The sequence below is a fragment of the Pteronotus mesoamericanus genome, unplaced genomic scaffold (assembly GCF_021234165.1).
Source record: "Pteronotus mesoamericanus isolate MK-2021 breed Mesoamerican mustached bat unplaced genomic scaffold, CSHL_Meso_final contig_130, whole genome shotgun sequence".
Taxonomy (NCBI): Eukaryota; Metazoa; Chordata; class Mammalia; order Chiroptera; family Mormoopidae; genus Pteronotus; species Pteronotus mesoamericanus.
In genome coordinates, this window is record NW_026555060.1 from 30,673,988 (window position 1) to 30,693,535 (window position 19,548).

The window sequence follows — 19,548 nt, forward strand, 5'->3', positions numbered from 1 at the left end:
GCAGATCTGTAGGAGCTCTGAGATTTTAACTGACCCTCCCCAGGGCCTGGTGCTGATAAAAGCTGGCCTTGGTGCACAGCCTGGTTCTCTCTGCTCACACCTAGGCCCAGCAAATGGAGCCACAAGCTGTGGATCACTTATAGTTCCAAACAGGTTGCTCATGGCCAGTCACAAGCAGCACCTGACGAGGCCTACACTAGGGTCTTTACAGATCTACCTAATACATTAGAACAAATACAAAGAAACAGACTGCAAAGGAAAGAACAAGAAGATTCTCCAGAAGAAGAACTAGATGAAATGGAGGCAAGCAATTCATCAGATAGAGAGTTTAGAATTATAAGGATATTCAACAGCATGAAAAAAGACATTAAAAAAACATAAAAAAAGACCAGTCAGAAATAAAGAATGCAATATCTGAAATAAATAATACACTAGATGGAATAAATAGTAGGTTAGATAAAGCAGAGGATCAAGTCAGTGATTTGGAAGACAAGGTAGGAAAAACCTCCCAGGCAGAGCAGCCAAAAAAAAAATTTTTTTTTTAAATGAGGAAAGCGTAAGGAACATTTTGGACAACATGAAGTATAACAACATCCGCAGCATGTGAATACCAGAAGAAGAGAGCAAACAAGGGATTGAGAACCTATTTGAAGAAATAATGACCAAAAATTTCCCTAATCTGGTGAAGGAAAAAGACACTTAAGTCCAGGAAGCTCAGAGAGTCCCAAAACCCAAAGAGGTCTACACTGAGACACATCATAATTAAAATGGCAAAGCTTAAAGGCAAGGCTAAAGGCCACAAGAGAAAAGCAGGTAGTTTACATATGAGGGAGCACCAATTAGACTGTCATCTGATTATTCATCAGAAACTTTTCAGGCCAGAAGGTAGTGGTGTGAAATATTCGAAGTGATCAAAAGCAAGAACCTACAACCAAGGTTACTTTACCCAGCAAAGCTATCATTTAAAATCAAAGAAGATGTAAGGAGCTTCCCAGACCAGAAAAAGCTAAAGGGGTTTCTTAACACCAAACCAGTATTGCAACAAATGTTAAAGGGCTTGCAAGAAGAAGAAGGAAAAGGAGAAGGGGAAGGGGAGAAAGGACAACAAGAGCGGAGAAGGAGGGAGAGGAAAAAGCAAAAAAAAAAAAAGGAAAATAGTCTAACAATAATCATCTTAAATGTAAGTGCTCCAACCAAAAGACATAGGATAGCTGAATGGATAAGAAAATAAGACCCATGTATATGCTGCTTCAAAGAAATCCACCTCAAATTGAAAGATACACACAGACTAAAAGTAAAGGAATAAAGAAAGATATTGCATGCAAGTGGAAAGGGAGAAAAAGCTAGGGTATTGGTCTTTATATCCAACAAAATAGACTTTAAAATCAAGGCTATAGTAAGAGACAAACAAGGACACTACATAATGATAAAGGGAACAATCCAATAAAAGGATATAACCCTTGTAAACATTGACATGCAACACAACATAGGAGCACCTAAATATGTAAAGCAAAACTTGATGGACATAAAGGGAGAGATCAACAGAAATACAGTCATTATCAGGGATTTTAACACACCATTGACTTCAATTAATAGATCTCCCAGGCAGAAAATCAACTAGAAAACAGCAACCTTAAATGACACACTAGGTCAAAAGGATTTAATTGATACCTTCAGAACATTTCACCCCAAAGTAGCAGAACATACATATTTTCCAAGTGTACATGCAACATGTTCTAGTATAGTCTACAAATTAGGACACAAAACAAGTATCAATAAATTTAAGAACACTGAAATCATATCAAGCATCTTCTCTGACCACAATGCTATGAAACTGGAAATTAATCCCAAAAAGAACACCGAAAAGCATACAAAGACATAGAAGCAAAATAACATGTTATTAAACAATGAATGGGTCAACAACAAATCAAGGAGAAAATCAAAAGATACCTTGAAACAAATGAAAATGAGGACATAACAATCCAAAATAAGGAGGACACAGCAAAATCAGTCCTAAGAAAGAAATTGATATGTTACAGTCATGTCTCAAAAAAAAAGAAATGACTCAAATAAACAATTTAATTTACACATAAAGGAACTAGAAAAAGAATAACGAACAAAGCCTGAAGTGAGTAGAAGGAAGGAAATAATAAAGATAAGAGCAGAAATAAACAAAATAGAGTTTTAAAAAAATTATACAAAAGATTAATGAACCCAAGAGCTGATTCTTTGAAAAGATAAACAAGACTGACAACCTTTAACCACACTTATCAAAAAACCATGAGAGAGGACACAAATACATAAAATCAGAAATGAGAGAGGACAAATAACAGCTGGCACTAAAGAAATAAAAATAACTGTAAGAAAATACTATGATCAACAGTAATACAATAAACTGGACAACCTGGACGAAATAGATAAATTCCTAGAAACATACAATCTTCCAAAACTAAATCAGGAAGAATCAGAGAATCTAAATAGATAGACTACACCTAGTGAAACTGAAGCAATAATCAAAAAACTCCCAACAAACAAAAGCCCTGGGCTAGAAGCCTTCACAGGTGAATTTTACCAAACATTCTGGGAAGAACTAACACTTCTCCTTCCCAAACTATTTAAAAAAAATTGAAGAGGGAAGTTTCCCAAACTCATTTTATGAAGGTAGAATTACCCTAATTACAAAACCAGATAAAGATACTAAAGAGAAAATTATAATCCAATATCCCTGATGAACGTAAACCCTAAAATCCAAAACAAAATATTATCAAGATGAATACAGCAATGCATCAAAAAGATCATACACCATGATCAAATGGGATTTATTCCAGGAACGCAAGGTTGGTAAAACATTCACAAACTATTAAATGTGATTCACCACATAAACAAAATTAAAGATAAAACCACATGACCATATCAACAGATGCAGGGAAAACATTTGATAAAATCCAGTACCCATTTATGATAAAAACTCTCAGCAAAGTGGGTTTAGAGGAAACATACCGAAACATGACAAAGGCCATATATGACAAATCCACTGCCAACATCATAATCAATGGGCAAAAACTATAAGCATTAGTTTGATCAGGAACAAGACAAGGATGCCCCCTTTTACCTCTCGTATTCAACGTAGTACTGAAAGTCCTAGCCACAGTAATCAGACAAGAAGAAGAAATAAAAGGCATCCAAATTGGAAAGGAAGAAGTAAAACTGTCTTTAAATGCAGATGACATGATACTGCAAACTTTTGGGGTTTTACATAGAAAACCCCAAAGATTCCACCAAGAAACAACTAGAACTGATAAATGAATTCAGCAAAGTAGCAGGATATAAATTTAACATGCAAAAATCAATTGCATTTTTTAATTTTATTTTTAAATTTTAAAAAATATTTTATTTTTAGACAGAGGGGAAGGGAGAGAGAGAGGGAGAGAAACACCAATGTGTGGTTGCCTGTCACACACCTCTTACTGGGGGCCTGGCCTACACCCAAGCAAGAGCCCTGACTGGAAATGGAACTGGCCACCCTTTGGTTCACAGGCCAGTGCTCAACCCACTGAGCCACACCAGCCAAGGCTCAATTGCATTTTTATATATCAATAACAAACTAACAGAAGGGGAAATTAAGAAAACAATATCATTCACAGTTGCTTCAAAACAATAAAATAACTAGGAATAAACCTAACCAAGTATGTATAAGACCTCTACTTGGAAAATTATAAGACACTGAAGAAATTGAAGAAAATACAAATAAGTGGAAGCACATACCATGGTCATGGATAGGAACAATTAACATCATTAACACACCCATACTACCCAAAACAATCTATAGATTTATTGCAATTCCTATTAAGATTCCAATGACATATTTCACAGAACTAGAAAAAATATTTCAAAACTTTATATGAAACAACCAAAGGCCCCACATAGCAACAGCGATCCTGAGAAAGAAGAACCAATTTAGAAGAATTATGCTACCTAATATCAAACTATATTATAAGGCCATAGTAATAAAAACAGCATGGTATAGGCATAAAAACAGAAGCATAGATCAATGGAAACAAATAGGTAGCCCAGAAATAAACCCACAACTTTATAGTCAATTAATATTTGACACAGGAATCAAGTACATACAATGAGCTAAAGATGGTATATTCAATAAATGGTGTCAGGAAAATTGGACAGCTACATGAAACTGGAAAGAAAAATGAAATTACCACCTTCTTACATCACACAAGAATCTATTCAAAATGGATCAAAGACTTAAATGTTAGACTCAAAACCATAAAAGTCATAGAAGAAAACATAGGCAAGCAAAATCTCAGACATCGTTCTTAGCAATTTTTTTATTGGAGATATCTCCCCAGGCAAGAGAAATAAAAGAAAAAATAAACAAATGGGACTACATCAAACTAAAAAGCTTTGCACAGCAAAAGATATCATCAACAAAATAAAAAGACAACCCACAGAATGGGTGAACATATTCACCAATACACCTGATAAGGGGTTAATATTCAAAATTTATGAAGAACTTACAGAACTCAACACCTAAAATACGAACACCACAATTTAAAAAATGGGCAGAGGACCTGAATAGACACTTCTCCAAAGAGAACATACAGATCACCAATAGACATATGAAAAGATGCTCAACATCACTAATCACCAAAGAAATGCAAATTAAAACCACAATGAGATATTATCTCACACCTATCAGAATGGCTATCATCAATAAGTCAACAAATAGCAAGTGCTGGCAAGGATGTGAAGGAAGGGGAACCCTTTTGCACTGTTGGTGGGAATGCAGAATAGTGCTGTCACTGTGCAAAGCAGTAGGAGATATCTCAAAAAATTAAAAATCAATCTGCCTTTTGACCCAGCAATCCTACTTCCAGGAATATATCTGAAGGAACCCAAAACACTAATTCAAAAGAACATAAGCACCCCTATGTTCATTGGAGAGTTATTTACAATCATCAAGATATGGAAGCAGCCTGAGTGTCCATCAATAGATAATAAAACAACCTTATGGGACATTTGCCAATGGAATACTACTTAGCCATAAAAAAGAAGAGAGTTTTACCCATTGTGACAGTATGGATGGACCTGAAAAACATTGTGCTAAGTGAAACCAGCCAGTCAGAAAAAGACAAATACCATATGGTTTCACTCATATGGAATCTAATGAACAAACTGAACCAACAAACAAAATAGACAGATGCATAGATGGAGAGCAGGATGACAGCTAAGGAGGAAAGAGAGAGTAGGGGGTGGAGGGTTTGAGCAAAAAGGGAAAAGGACTTATGGACATGAACAACAGTGTGGCAATTGCAGCAGGGAGGGTGGCATAAGGGGACTAAATGGTAATGGAAAAATATAACAAAAACAAATTTTTTAAGAATTACTGTTAATCATCCTGGTGTGATAATAGTATTGTAGTTATTTTTCTTAATTCTTTTTTTACTTAATTTGTTTTTTATTTTCAATTACAGTTCACATACAATATTATATTAGCTTCAGGTGTATACTCCAGTGATTAGATATTATGTAACTTTCTAAGTGATTATCCTGATAAATCTTGTACCCATCTGACACCATGCAGTTATTAGATTATTTACTATATTCCTTATGCTATACTTTACATTCCCAGGACTGCTCTGTAACAACCAATTCCTGCACCTTTTTCACTCACCCCCCCCCCAAACCCCCTTTTATCTACAACCATCCAAATGTTCTCCGTATCTATGAGTCTGTTTCTGTTATGCTTCTTTGATTATTTTGGTTTTTTAGATTCATTCGTTGAGATATATGTATTTATTGCCATTTTATCATTCATACTTTTTATCTTTTTTTCTTCTTAAAGTAGACCCTTTAACATTTCTTGTAATACTGATTTGGTGGCGATGAACTCCTTTAGCTTTTTTTTATCTGTCCTTTGATTATAAATGATACATTTGCTGCACAGAGTAATCTTGGTTGTAGATCCTTGCTTTTCATCACTTTGAATATTTCTTACCAATCCCTCTGGCCTGCAAAATTTCTGTTGAGAAATTAGCTGACAGTCTTATTAGAGCTCCTTTGTAGGTAATTGATTTTCTCTCATTCCTTTTAAGATTCCCTCTTTGTCCTTAACCTTTTCATTGTTATCATGATGTGTCTTGGTGTGGGCTTCTTTGGTTTCATCTTGTTAGAGGCTCTATATACTTCCGGGAAGTACATTTATTTTCTTTCCAGGTTAGAAAAGTTTCTGTCATTATTTTTTCAAATAGGTTTTCAATTGACTATTCTCTCTTCTGGCACCCCCATCATGCAAGTATTGGAACACTTGAAGTTGTCCTAGGGGTTCCTTATACTATCCTCTTTTGTGGGGGGGATTCTTTTTTATTATTGCTGTTTTGATCAGGTGTTTTTTGCTTCCTTATATTCCAAATCACTGGTTTGATTCTCAGTTTCATCTACTCTACTGTTGATTCCCTGTAAATCATTCCTCATTTCAGTTAGTGTATCCTTCATTTCTGACTAGTTCTGTTTTATGGTTTCCATGTCCTTTTTTATGCTGTTAAAGTTCTCACTATGTTCAACTACTCTTCCTGTAAGTTCATTGAGCCTCCTTATAACCAGTGTTTTGAACTCTGTATCTAATAGATTGCTTGTCTCTTTTTTGTTTAGTTCTTTTTCTGCAGTTTTGTTCTGTTCTTTCATTTGGGATATGTTTCTTTGTCCCCTAATTTTAGCAAACTTCCTATGTTTGTTTTTGTTTATTAGGTAGAGCTGCTACAGCTCCTGGGCTTGGTAGAGTGGCCTAATGTCCTGTAGGGTCCACCCTACAGGTCCACCCTACAGCCTCACCAATCACCCAAACCAGGCACTCAAGTTGCACCCCACCCTAGTGTGGGCTGTGCACACCTTTCTGCTGTAGTTGAGCCTTGATTGTTGTTGGCACATTAATGGGAAGGATTTACCTCCAGGCCAATCTACTGCAAGGAATGGCTGTGACCACTGACAATCATGGCAGATCAGCTGTGCAGGGGCCCTTCCCACAGAGCAGGACTTACTTTAGCAGAGCTTTGGTGCCTGCTGAGCCTGCCTCTTGAGTGCGTCACTGTGGAGGTGGTTGGGCAGTGTTTTGACATGGTCCAAAGCTGTCCACTAGGTGTGCTAGCTCTGGGGCCTCCCAAGAGGTACAGACCAAGGTCTGCCATCATCTGTGTTCTGCCCAGGGCCACCAGTTTGAATTACAAAATGATCTACAGCTGCCTGCTATTTGTGCTGGGCTTAGAGATGTCCAGCAGAAACCAAGCTGCAAAACACAGCTGACTGCTGCTAGTGTTGGGCCTAGGGCCACTTAGTGAGTGATACAGGGCACACTGAGGCCAGATGCTGCTTGTTTGAGAGATTTTAGGAAAGTCTGGTGCATGAGCCAAGACAGGCCATTCATATTCGGTGGGAAAGGCACCGGAAACAGCTTGGATAGGCTCACAAGTCGAATAGGGTAGGGTCTCAGGGAATCACTGGGGGGAAAAGAGGGGCAGTGACAGCCAGGTTGATGGACACTCAGATATGTCTCCTGACTGCTGTATTGGGTGGGGGGGCGGGGAGGGAAGACTCCTCAAAGGAAAAATGGCCTCTACCGGCCCTTTTGTCCACGAGAAAGCTGAACCCCCAGCTCTCATGCTGATGCCAGACATTTCAGTTTCTCCCCATATGTCCCTGGTGCCTTTGGATATGCTATTCCAATGCTGAAGCTCAGAAAGAGTGAGTCATAATACGTCCATTTGTGGGACCTTTAAGAGGAACTGCCTGGCACTCCTGAAGCCCTCTGTCTCATTCAGCCTCAATTCCTGCTGGTTTTTACAGCCAGAAATTATGGGGACCTCACTTCCCAGCACTGTAACCCTTGGTTTGAGGTCCTGATGTGGGGCTGGGACCCCCTCACTCCTCAGGGAGGACCTCTGCAGCAGAGGTATCCCACTACAGTTTAATCTGCCACACATGGGTGTGGGACCAGCCTGTTCTAAGTCTCCACCCCTCCTATTAGTCTCAGTGTGGCTTCTTCTTTAAATTTCTGATTGTAGGACTTCTATTCAACTAGACTTCAGGCAGTTCTGAATGACGGTTGTTCTGTAGTTTAGTTGTAAGTTTGATGTAGCTGTGGGAGGATGTGAGTACTGTGTTTACCTACACTGCCATCTTGACCAGAAGTTGCCTATAGTTATTTTTTAATTCTTCAGAGAAATATAAAAATACATGTATAATGTTTTATATATTTAGAGATACAATGAAATGATATGATGTATGGGATTTGCTTCAAAATAATACTGGTGAGAATGAATTAGGTGGGGACATGGATGAAACAAGATTAGCCATAAGCTAGTAATTCTTAAATATGGATAATGGATACAGGGAGATTCATTATACTATTCCATATTTGTGTATGGTTGGAATTCTCCATGTAATAAAATTTTCATAAAGTAGACAATTATGTATAACATATATATTCAATGAAATATAAACACAATTAAAATTAATGATGTATATTTTATACATCAGCATGTTTGAATCACAAACACAAACTTTAGTAAAAGAACTAAGTCACAGGTGAATATATACACTTAGACTCCATATAAGTAAAGTTCATAAACAAAATAAAAGAAGCAAAACTTGATTTAAAAATAAAGAAAATAAAACAAAATTCAGACAGTGGTCTCCTCTCGAAGATTAGGGAGGGTCACAGAGGTATTGATTCCTGAGGTATAGTTACATTCTGCTTATTGGCCTTTTTGGCAGATATATGGATATTTGTTTTATTCTTTTTTTTAAACTGCACATTTGCCTTTTCCTATACTCTTTGTTATGTATACTATATTCGTTTTAATTTTCAAAGAAATCAAAATATGTTAACACCAATACAACACCAACCCTAGGAATTTTTATAACCTCTTATTTCAACTGGCAACTTACTGTATAGCTTTTTCAATTTAAATAAGGGCACCTAAAGATTAGCATGCTTAGGGTTTTTTTTTTTTTTAATGTTTTACAATTCATCTTATTCAGAACCTTCTTATTCAGAAAATTACTTGCTCCAGAAAGTAGTCCTACTGATTCCTGAAAGTTAATTGCTCAGTGCCAGAAGGCACTGTAATTGTTTTTGACAGAAATATCTGTAAGTTTTACTCCATAGTTTACTGAATTAAAGTTCAATTAGTCTTACTGACTCAGAGTAAGCATCAGAGTGGAGATATTTCCAAGAGAATCATAAGTTATGTCCTACAGTTGAAGATCAAAAACTGTGGTTCTCAATTTCATTTAAAAAAAAAGAAAAGAAGAAAAGAAACTCCATGTTTATGTGTGAAATTTTGATTACTAATTTATTCAACAAAAGTGCAGTGAATACCATTGAAAAGATTGGCTGTTTTCCAATATCCTTTTTCCTCTTATTCCTTATCTGTGAGCAAACAACTAGGCTAGATTTTACAACCTCCCTTGCAGTTAGATGAGGCCATGTGCCTAAGTTCTTCAAGCCAGTAAAATGTGGGAGAAAATAAAGCAAGCTACTTCCAGGCCTAGCTCACAAAAACCTCTCATAACATTCTCCATTCTTCTTCTATTTTTTGTCTACCAAGAAGATATTTACTTCTAGGGAACTAGGGGATATGGCAATGCCTTTTTCAGTCTAGTTCCTTGGGGACTGCATGGAGCAGAATCCTCTCTCTACCCCACTATCCATCAAGAACATTGATTTTGAACTTAACATGAGCAACAACAACCAAAAAAATTGAAGTTCTATTGTGTGCGGCGGGAGCTTGAATTAGAGATATAAGTTGGGCATAGCATGCAGACACTTTTAGGTGATTTTAAGCTCATACGGTTTCTCATTGTGATGGGAAGCTACTGGAAGTTTTAAACATGGAAGTAACATTATGAGATTTACATAGATAAATATAGAACAGAGTACTCTGTGTGAGACATGGAAACTAGTTTGGAGCCAAAAGGGGTAAAATTGGGGAATCAGATAGGAAAATGCTGCAACTATAGAGTAAAAGAAAAAGAAACAAATTTGGATTACATTTTAGAGGTAGAATCTATAAAATTTTACTATAGACTACATGTGAGAGCATAAAAGAGAAGTATCAAGACCAATTCCCAAGTTTTTGGCATGAACAACTGTTTGGGTGGTATATACTGAAATTTGGAAGAAACAAGTCTGAGGAGAAAAGCAAAAAGACTGAGTGGTGATATTAAAAGATAGTTAGCATATGATCCTAAAAATTAAAGGTTTGGGTAGAAATTTAAAAATTGAGAGTATAGAATGTGGAAACTGCTTCAGGTCCTCAGAAAGGATAGTATGGAGATCCATGGAGAAAGGTTGTAGAGAAGAGGACCCAAGACTGAGCTCAAGAATTACTGAATTTGGAGATCAAGAAAACAGAGCAGGACCAAGGCAGAGAGGAAAGAGAAAAGCCAGGATCATGTGATGTCACCAAAGTGAAATTAAAAAAAAAATAGAAAAGCTTCAAGGAGCAGGGTATGGTCAATTGTGTCATGTGCTGCTGAGAGATCTAGGAAAATGAGCATGAAAAAGTAATGATTAGACTTGGCACCTTTGAGATCACTGGAGACTGGCGAGAGCAGTTTTCATGGAGAGGGAAAGCTGGAAACCAGAAAGCACTAGGTAGAAAAATGAATAGGGACACGGGAGAATAAAACTCGCATGAACAGAAGCCTCAAGATGCTTGAGGTTGTCTCTGTTTTATAAAAACAAAATCATTCTACAGCCTTTTAATGCACGAGTTTCTCACTCAGTAGTTCCTCACAGAAACCCTTCCAAGCCATCTGGTAAATTTCTAATTTGCTTATTTTGATGGTTCTATCACATTCTATGGTAAGTATGTGTGATTTTGTCAACCATTTCCCCATTAATGGGCAGTCCGTTTGTTTCCAGTCAGTAGCCACTACCAACAATGTAGTAATAAATAGCCTTGTGTATTTGCTTTTATTTCCATGAGACAGATATTCAGGGGAGAAGTGCCTGGTTGAATGTCTATTGCCACCTCGCTTTCCCAAAAGGCACTTAGCAACTGCAACAATGATGACTGAGAACATGTTCCCACAAACAGCACTGTTCTTTTCAATTTTGCCAGTCTGATGGGTGTAAAGTGATACCTCGTTGCTGCTAGTACAGTTTGCATTTCCCTGACTGCGTGTAAAATGCTACCAATTCACATACTTCTTGCCCATTTAGATTTGATCTTCTATGATATTTTCTATTTGTATCATTTGTCCATTTTTCTACTGGGTCATCTTATCTGTTCTGTTTTTTTATTCTCAATTTATTCTCAAGAAGCTTTTTATTTATGCATTCTTTGGCCAAACTGAAGTTTTAATTTTATGCATCAAATATGTCTCCTTTTTTAAGTTCTATGTTTCCAGTTTTGGTTAGAAAAAGTACAGTATACTTGTATTCATGTATAGGTCTGTGTAGGATGATTGGTATGTAAAGTATGAGAAAATACATATTAAATTGCTAACACAGGGAATAAGGGGTCCTGATATGAAGAGAAAAGGATAACCACAAAAATAAAGTTCTACACTAAAAAAAGTAAAATAAAATGTATATGACCACTTTGATACATTCATACATATTTTATTCATATATGTATATGGGGGGTGCATATACATATACAGGGAGAAAAATTTAAGGTAATTATAAAAATAAACAAAATAACCCTGACTGGTTTGGTTCAGTTGATTGGGCATCATCCCGCAAAATGAAAGGTTATCAGTTAGATTCCAATAGAGGCACAGCCTGGGTTGCAGGTTCAACTGATTGGTATTTCTCACAGTGATGTTTCTCTCTTTCTCTTTCTCCCAACCTTCCCCTCTCTCTAAAATAAATAAATAAAATCTTTAAAAAATAAAGTACACAAAAAATGCAAGAATCAGTTTTGGTAATGCCTTTGTTTGTCAGGCAGGTTCTATCAAGACTAGACTAGAATCTTGCTTTTTAGCACATGATGTATTTTTGTCCCATTACTGGTAATGTTAACTTTGATCATTGGGTTAAGTTGGTGATCTGCCAGGTTTTTCTACTATAAATTTATTTTCCTTTCTCTTTTATTTGTTATATTTAGTTGAGTTCTTATCAATGCATTTATTTATATCAGTCTGTACTTCCTGCATTCTTATTTTATTTTATGGATTATAATCCTTAATTATAATTTTTTGTACAATATGTTCAAATTGCCCCCAACTTGGTCAAAGGGAGCGCTTGTAAGCTGGCTTCTCTTTTCTTTAGAGACGTCTCCATGCTTCTTTGAACACTTCCTTACTTTCTGATAAGCACCATGTTCTGGGCTCATCATATGCTCTCCCTGCTCTAGACCAGGAATCAGCTATTTCTCCAAAGAGCTCTGCTTCCTTTTAATGGAGAACAGCGTTTATAAACCAATATCTGGGAAGTGCAAACATTGTTGTTGGGGTGTCATTGCTTTTAGTATTTCTCAGAGGATAAAGCTAGAAAATATGTAGTATAATAAATAAAAGTGTGTGCAAATAAATATTTCAATATCTACTTATCTACATATTTACATCTACATCTACATATTAAAAGCCATTAGTTGATAATAATAGTTCCAATTCCAGCCCAACACCATAGTGACATGAAAGGAAGCAGCTTTTCATTACAGACAAAGAGAAAGAAAGTTTCCTGTCTCACGCCATACACAAAAGTCAATTGCAGGTGATGAAACCCTTAGACAAAAAAAAAAAAAATTAACATTTGAAAGAGCATACAGTAGATTATTTTCATGTCTTAAGACTGGAAAAGGATTGCTTAAACACAACATACACAAGGTAAAATGAGCCATAAGGAAAAAATACAAATCTGACTATATTAAAACATAAAACTTCTGAATGAAAAAAAGGCCATTTTAAAAGTGAAAAGGCAAACTATACATTGGAATAAAGTGTATATCCACTGAAAATTTATTATCTACCTGTAAAAAGCTCATACAAATAAGTAAGAAAATCACTCTCAAATCAGAAGAAAAATAGAACAAGGATTTGAACAGGCTATTCATACACAGGAAGATCAAATGGCAAAAGTATAAAAATATGCTTAACTTCTCTAGTAATGAGGAAAAAATATTTTGAAAAATAAGATCACATCAGATTGGCAAAAAAAAAAAAATGAAGTCAGACAACTCCAAGTATTGCTGAGCATCTGAAGAGATGGGAACCTTACACATTGCTAGAGAGAATGTAAATGCGTAAAATTATTTGGGAAGGTAATTTGCCTTAAAGAGGTGTGTTTAGGCTGTGACCTACAGTTCCACTCCAAAGCTGATGGGTATAACTCTAAATAATTAACTTTCACTGTTGTATAGTATTTCACTGGGCAAACAGGCTACTATACTATACTATTGGTAAGTATTTGGGCTGCTTCTAATATTTTGCTATTTCAATACTCAAGTCAATACACTTATCAAGGTTTCTTTTTACACTCGTGTGATGCTCCTCTGGAGTACAGTGAGGACAAGCTGTACGTTGAACCAATTCCCACCATTTACTGAGGGTTTATGTGACAATTGTTGTACCTGCATTACTTCACTTAAAAGGGTAATCATGCATTAACATATATATATAAAACATATATAATTTACGTTTCTTATTCCAACTAGAAATTCCACATTAGTATAATCTGCAATTATAACATTAGCCACTGGAGAACAACTTAAGTCAACATTATTTTACAGCTAAATTCTGGGGAGCACAGGGTAAGAGCTCAAAAGAAGACAGTGCCCAACTGTGCAAACCTATCTTTCTAGAGATGCAAAACAAACAAACAAATACTTTGGTTAGTGGGTGGCAAAGATTGGTCTAGAACACAATTATAAGTTTTAAAAGAATAATCCTGGAATAATACAGGTATGCTCTCAGGTATCTCCAGCTCTAACATAAATTACTTCTAAACCATGGATTACCTAAATGTACATTTGAAATCCACCCCATGCTTTACACTTTGCTCTTTTACAAACCCATCTCAAAGAGCATAGTTATCCTCGCGCTTTTTCTTCACTTTCATAAAATATGAAAAGTGTTAGTTACTGAAAAGGCAGAAAACCAATGACCAAACTACCCTCAAAGACAGATATTGGCTCTGTAAGCTCTATGTAAACAATGTGCCTGACTTTAAATTTCGCGAAGCTGAAATCAACATTCCAGCCAGAGGTTCTCCTTGGCAACAGATAGATGCCTTGGGCTTTGGAGCTGTCATTGTTCCCATGGGTAGTTTCATGAAGTAGCCAGCACCCTTGCCTTCTCAGTTCTAAGCCTAGCACGTCTAGTAGTAGTGTTAGCCTCCCTTATATCCAGAATCATGTGAATGTCCTTTTGGAAAGAGTAGGACAAACTGCTGAGTGACCTATTGGGAGTGGTTTGGAAGACATCAAATTCCCTCGTCCAAAATTTCTGCCTTTCCACCAACCTGACTTAACATTTTTCTGTTAAAAATATTTTTTAACCAACATATAACTGACATACAACATTGTATTATTTAATAGATTGTATAACATACAATTGTATAACATAATGATTTGATATGTGTATATGTTGCAAAATGATAACCATAATGAATTTAGTTAACATCCTAGATCAGAAATAATTTCAGGCTAGTGAATTCCCTAGTTAAAACGCCCATTGCACTGGGCAATTAACATGTGGTTCTCAGTATGTAATTTGAAGACCTGCAAGAAAGGAAGCAAGCAAAGCTTCGAGTTGGGGTGGGGGTGGGAGGCCAGGGCAAAAACAAGGAGCACAGCTCATGAAGGTGGAAGTGATAAAAGGTCTAATGCACAGATTTGCCAGAAGGAAAAATACTGCCCAGAACAAGCAGATCTGCTTGTTGTTCAGTTTTCATAGATAAAATAGAATCCACTGTGTGTTGCCACAAATCAAAGCCAGACAGGTTCATAGGATTTGTGCATTCAGAAGAATATTCATGGAGCTGTGGGGATGTCTGACATACCTTTATTTGAGGGAGCCACACAGGCCACAAGCCTGTGTCTATGTCTGCACACCCCAATAAGAAGCCCCTACCTTCTTAAGTTCTAGAAGGAACAAAGCCCGTTACAGGCCAAATAGTTAAGTAGCATAGCATGAGCTGCACATGGGAGCCAACTTCATGTTATGGGAACCGTTTATTGAAACCAGACTCAAGGCTGTGAGACCCAGTCTCAAGGCTATGAGAACACTCCTTTATCAAACTCCTTCAAGGTTGTGAGAAACTGCTTCCCTTAGTTACGGATGAGGGAAGCACCTGGGTGAAGAAGCCAGACTGCTTCCATTTACCCTACACACCATCAAAGAGTTTGGTGTTGAAGGAAAATTTTTACCTAAACATGTGAAAATGAGTAAATCCTCTAGCTATTGCCGGCCTCAGTTTCTACACAATAGCATACACTTTCTCTCCTTAATGACGTTAAAAGATTTTGCCTTTAACTCACCTTAACAAGTAAAGATTAGAATTCTGCATTTTTTAGTCTTACTTCTAAAACTGTGACCATCACAGATGGAAACTGTGTCTCGGTTATCAGAATCTGTGGGTACTTTTTAACAGTTTGGCTTTATGAGTTTTATTTTGTTTTGTTTTGTTTGTTCATTTTGCATGTGTAAAGAGAACACGCTAGAACCTCTCCTTCCTTTGCTGGTTTCCAAACAGAGGGAGCACTCAGAAATCAATCTGTATGCCCTGTTTTGACTAAGTGGCTGATAGCAAATTCCTTACTGTTTGCTTTATCATAGCCTTGAGAAGTCTGACTCCTGAGCACCCTGCCTCTGAGGGTTTACCATTGCAAACTGCTGGACAGCAACCCTCAGAGTGGGGTGCCGCTTCCTGGCCTAGAAATTTTATCCCCAGAAGGAGACAAAACACAAAGGATTGGAAGAGTAGGAGGCGGGGGAGGGGAAGGAAAAGAAGAAGAGGGGAAGGGAAACGAAGGGAGCAAGGGAGCGGAGAGGAAGGGAGAGAAGAAGTTGAGAGGAGGGTAGGGAGGGGAGCAGGAAGGATGAGAGGAAAGAAAGACAAAGTGGCCAGTATGTAGTGTGCAGATACAGAATAAAAAAGAAAGCGGTCCTATTCTCTTAATGCAAAGCCTCAAGTGCAACACAGTTTTTCCTTATATAAGAAATATCATAAACAAAAAGAGTAGTTACTTCTGCTCTTCTTTGAAATTTTAAATCTTCCTTGTTTCTTTTGGTACAAAGAGGGGTTGGCCAAAGTGTTTAAAATGGGGAAATGCTGGGTCAGGCTTTTATCTTTGTGTCCTTGGTATTGTGTTTCACATGCATGAAGCTTGAGGGATGGAAGGAAGAAAAGAATAGATAAGGCTTGGCTTTTTTGTAGCTTCTGTATTCTTGCAATAACTCCCTACTGAATACACACACACACACATACACACACACACACACACGTATTAGTATATACTTATATAAATATAGATTATAAATATATTACTATTATATTACATATCACTACTATATATAATACTAGTGATTGTACATTTGAGTCACTAGAGGGAGGCAGAGGAACATGAGAAAAGCTGTCATTCCTGCTACCACCAGACAGGACTTTTCGAAAATGTCTGTACTTCATTGACCAGGCAAGATTAGGAAAAAAAGAAAAACACACACAGATTATTCTGCCTTTCCTTTAATTCAAAATGTATACCCTACCTTTAATCAGTGTAATCCATACATTTTTTTAACAATTACTAGGTTCCTGATTGATGTGGCCCAGTGGGCTGGATGTCATCCTGCAAACCAAAAGGTCACTGGTCCAATTCCCAGTCAGGGCACATGCCTGGATTGCAGGCCAGGTCCCAAGTTGATGTTTTGTTCATTGATGTTTCTCTCCCTCTCTTTCTCCCTCCCTTATCCTCTCTCTAAAAATAAATAAATAATTTTTAAAAGAATTAATAGGGAAAAGCTGCTTATCATAAAGCAATGCAGAATTGTTGAGTCCAAGTCACACGGTGGCTATCAGGCTATTGGGCCGGAGCTCTCAGCAGACAGTGTTCCCCAACAGAGAAACATGGAGGAATCAGAGCTTTGGGACCAGGGCTCTGTAGTTTGCACCTTCACCAAGTTATTTATCCTGTTGGAACCTGTTTCTCACCAGTAAAAGAGAGAAAGTAATCGTTTCTACCTTGTTGGGTTGTTGTGTACACTGTAAAGAACTTTTTCATAAAACAGCAAAGAACATGGATGTAAATCCAGTTATTCTTTTAAACCATGTGTTTAAGTCCTGAGGTCGTCTACTCAACCATGTTCTTGAAGTGCTCCAATGAGAGTCCACGGATCATAAGTCAGCAAGGGAAGGAACTATGGCCACCACTTGTAGTATCTAACATGGTGAATAGTAGGAATTATATTTTTTAAGTTTCTTAAATGAATGTGTAAAAACACTTGAATGTAAAAAACCCATATAATTTAACATTTAAAATGAGTCCTTTTTTTCTAAAAGGAAATACTATGAGTAATTACTCCAGGAAATGGGTCTGAAGCAGGATTATCCCAGACCAGCAGGACATAGGAAACACGCTCACTTGACTTATGTAGCACTTATTATATGGTGAGTACTGCCCTGTACGTATTACAGTGTTAACTCATTTCATCTTCATAACAATCCAGTTGAGGTTGGTACTATTATTAACCATATTCAGCAAATACTTATTGAGTACCTACTATAAGTTCCAAGTCTTTCAGATTCTTAGAATAAATTTAAAAAAAACAGCCACAAATGCAAAGATTTCTGTTCTTTTAAAAAGAAAAAGACAGAGAATAAACACTAAAAAAGAATAAATAAAATTGAGTGAGAAAATTGGGCACAGAAATAACATGTAAGTGGCCCAGCATCGTTAGCTGGTAGTAACAGATCCCCAATTCCAACTAGGCAATCAGTCTCCAGTTCCTGCTTTTACCCAAGATGTCATCTTCTCTTTCACTTCTGCTGTGCACCTAACCTTGCCCATATTCGAATTCATTTGCCCCATAAATGACAGAGAGGTGCACACAAAATCTGGTAATCCTTTTGCTCTCAACTCAGTATCCTCCATCTGTGCCAGACATCTGCCACAACTGATGACTTGATTTGGGTTGCAGCTGACTTCACCCTGGACTTTGGGCCCCTGGAATTGCTCACCTTCCCAGCACAAATGAAGGCTCTTAGTTCATGAGTTCAGGGAAATGGCCAGAGAGGCCCATCAGACTGAAGTAAACAAATGACTCTGAGAGGAAGGACCAGGTTTTCGGAAAGTCTAAATTACTTGAACTAACACAAGCGCCTAAGCGTATTTGAGCCATTGAAACCACATGATGTTGAACTTCCTCTGCACTCCCCCACCCCCACCTCCAAACTCCACTCTGTCTTCTTGCCCTTCCTCATCTTGTGACTCTGGCAGAACTCCAAGGTGGTTATTCAACCTGTCTCAAGACACCAGGGGCCAAGAAAGAAAGAAAGGGCAAAGGCAGGCTCCAGGGCAAAGCTGACTGCCAAAAGCAATGTCAATCGCCTGAGGCTGGGCAGTGAGCACAAAGAAGCCTTTAAACACAAGAGTCAGCCTGCAGAAAGAGATTGAGCATATTCTCAGCCTTCTGAATCTGTCCTTCCATGGTTAGATGTCCCAGCCACTAGTATTCACACCATCTAATAAACAATCACGGCAAATATTTTTTTTAATGACCTGTTACGTGCAAGGTACTGCACTCATAATTATTTACCTGTGTGGACACTATAGCTTTCACACAAATCTCTTTCTCTAGGTCTCCTTTTCATATCTATAAACTGAAAGAGTTTAAGTTGGCAATCTCCAAAAGCCGGCAAATTTTGACTGGTTCCTTGCTACACTGTGAGCATTCCAAAGGCAGAGACTATGGCCCATTTATCTTTCTTTCCCAGGCTCCTAGCACAGGCCATGACATGTAGGAGATGCTAGGATAATGTTGGACATATCAAACTTTTGAAATAAGGCTCTTCAACAAGATCTCCACAAGCAGTCAAAGGCTGACTTCCATGTCCATTAAAAATATATGAGAAAACATGTTATATGATTTTATTGTTGGACAGTTGGGCATATAAATGCTTTTGACCCCTATAAAAGAATATCAATTGATTTCTGCAAACCTTTCAAAATCTAAGTGCCTACAAATACATAGTCAAACTGTATGACAAACAACCTTTTATTTAAAAATAAGCATTTCTGAAGAATTACTAAGTTAGAGGACTTAACATTCCCTGATTTCAAAACTTACTACAAAACTACGGCAATCAAATAGTGTAGTACTAGCATAAGGACAGACATATAAGTCAATAGAATAGAGAATTCAGAAATAAATCCTCACAATAGTGGTCATTGATTTTCAACAAAGGTATCAAAGTAATTCAATGGGGAAAGAATAATCTTTTTAACAAATGCTACTGGAAAAAACTGGATATTCCATATGTAGAAGGATGAATATGGACTCCTACCTCACACCATATTAAAAAAAAAAACC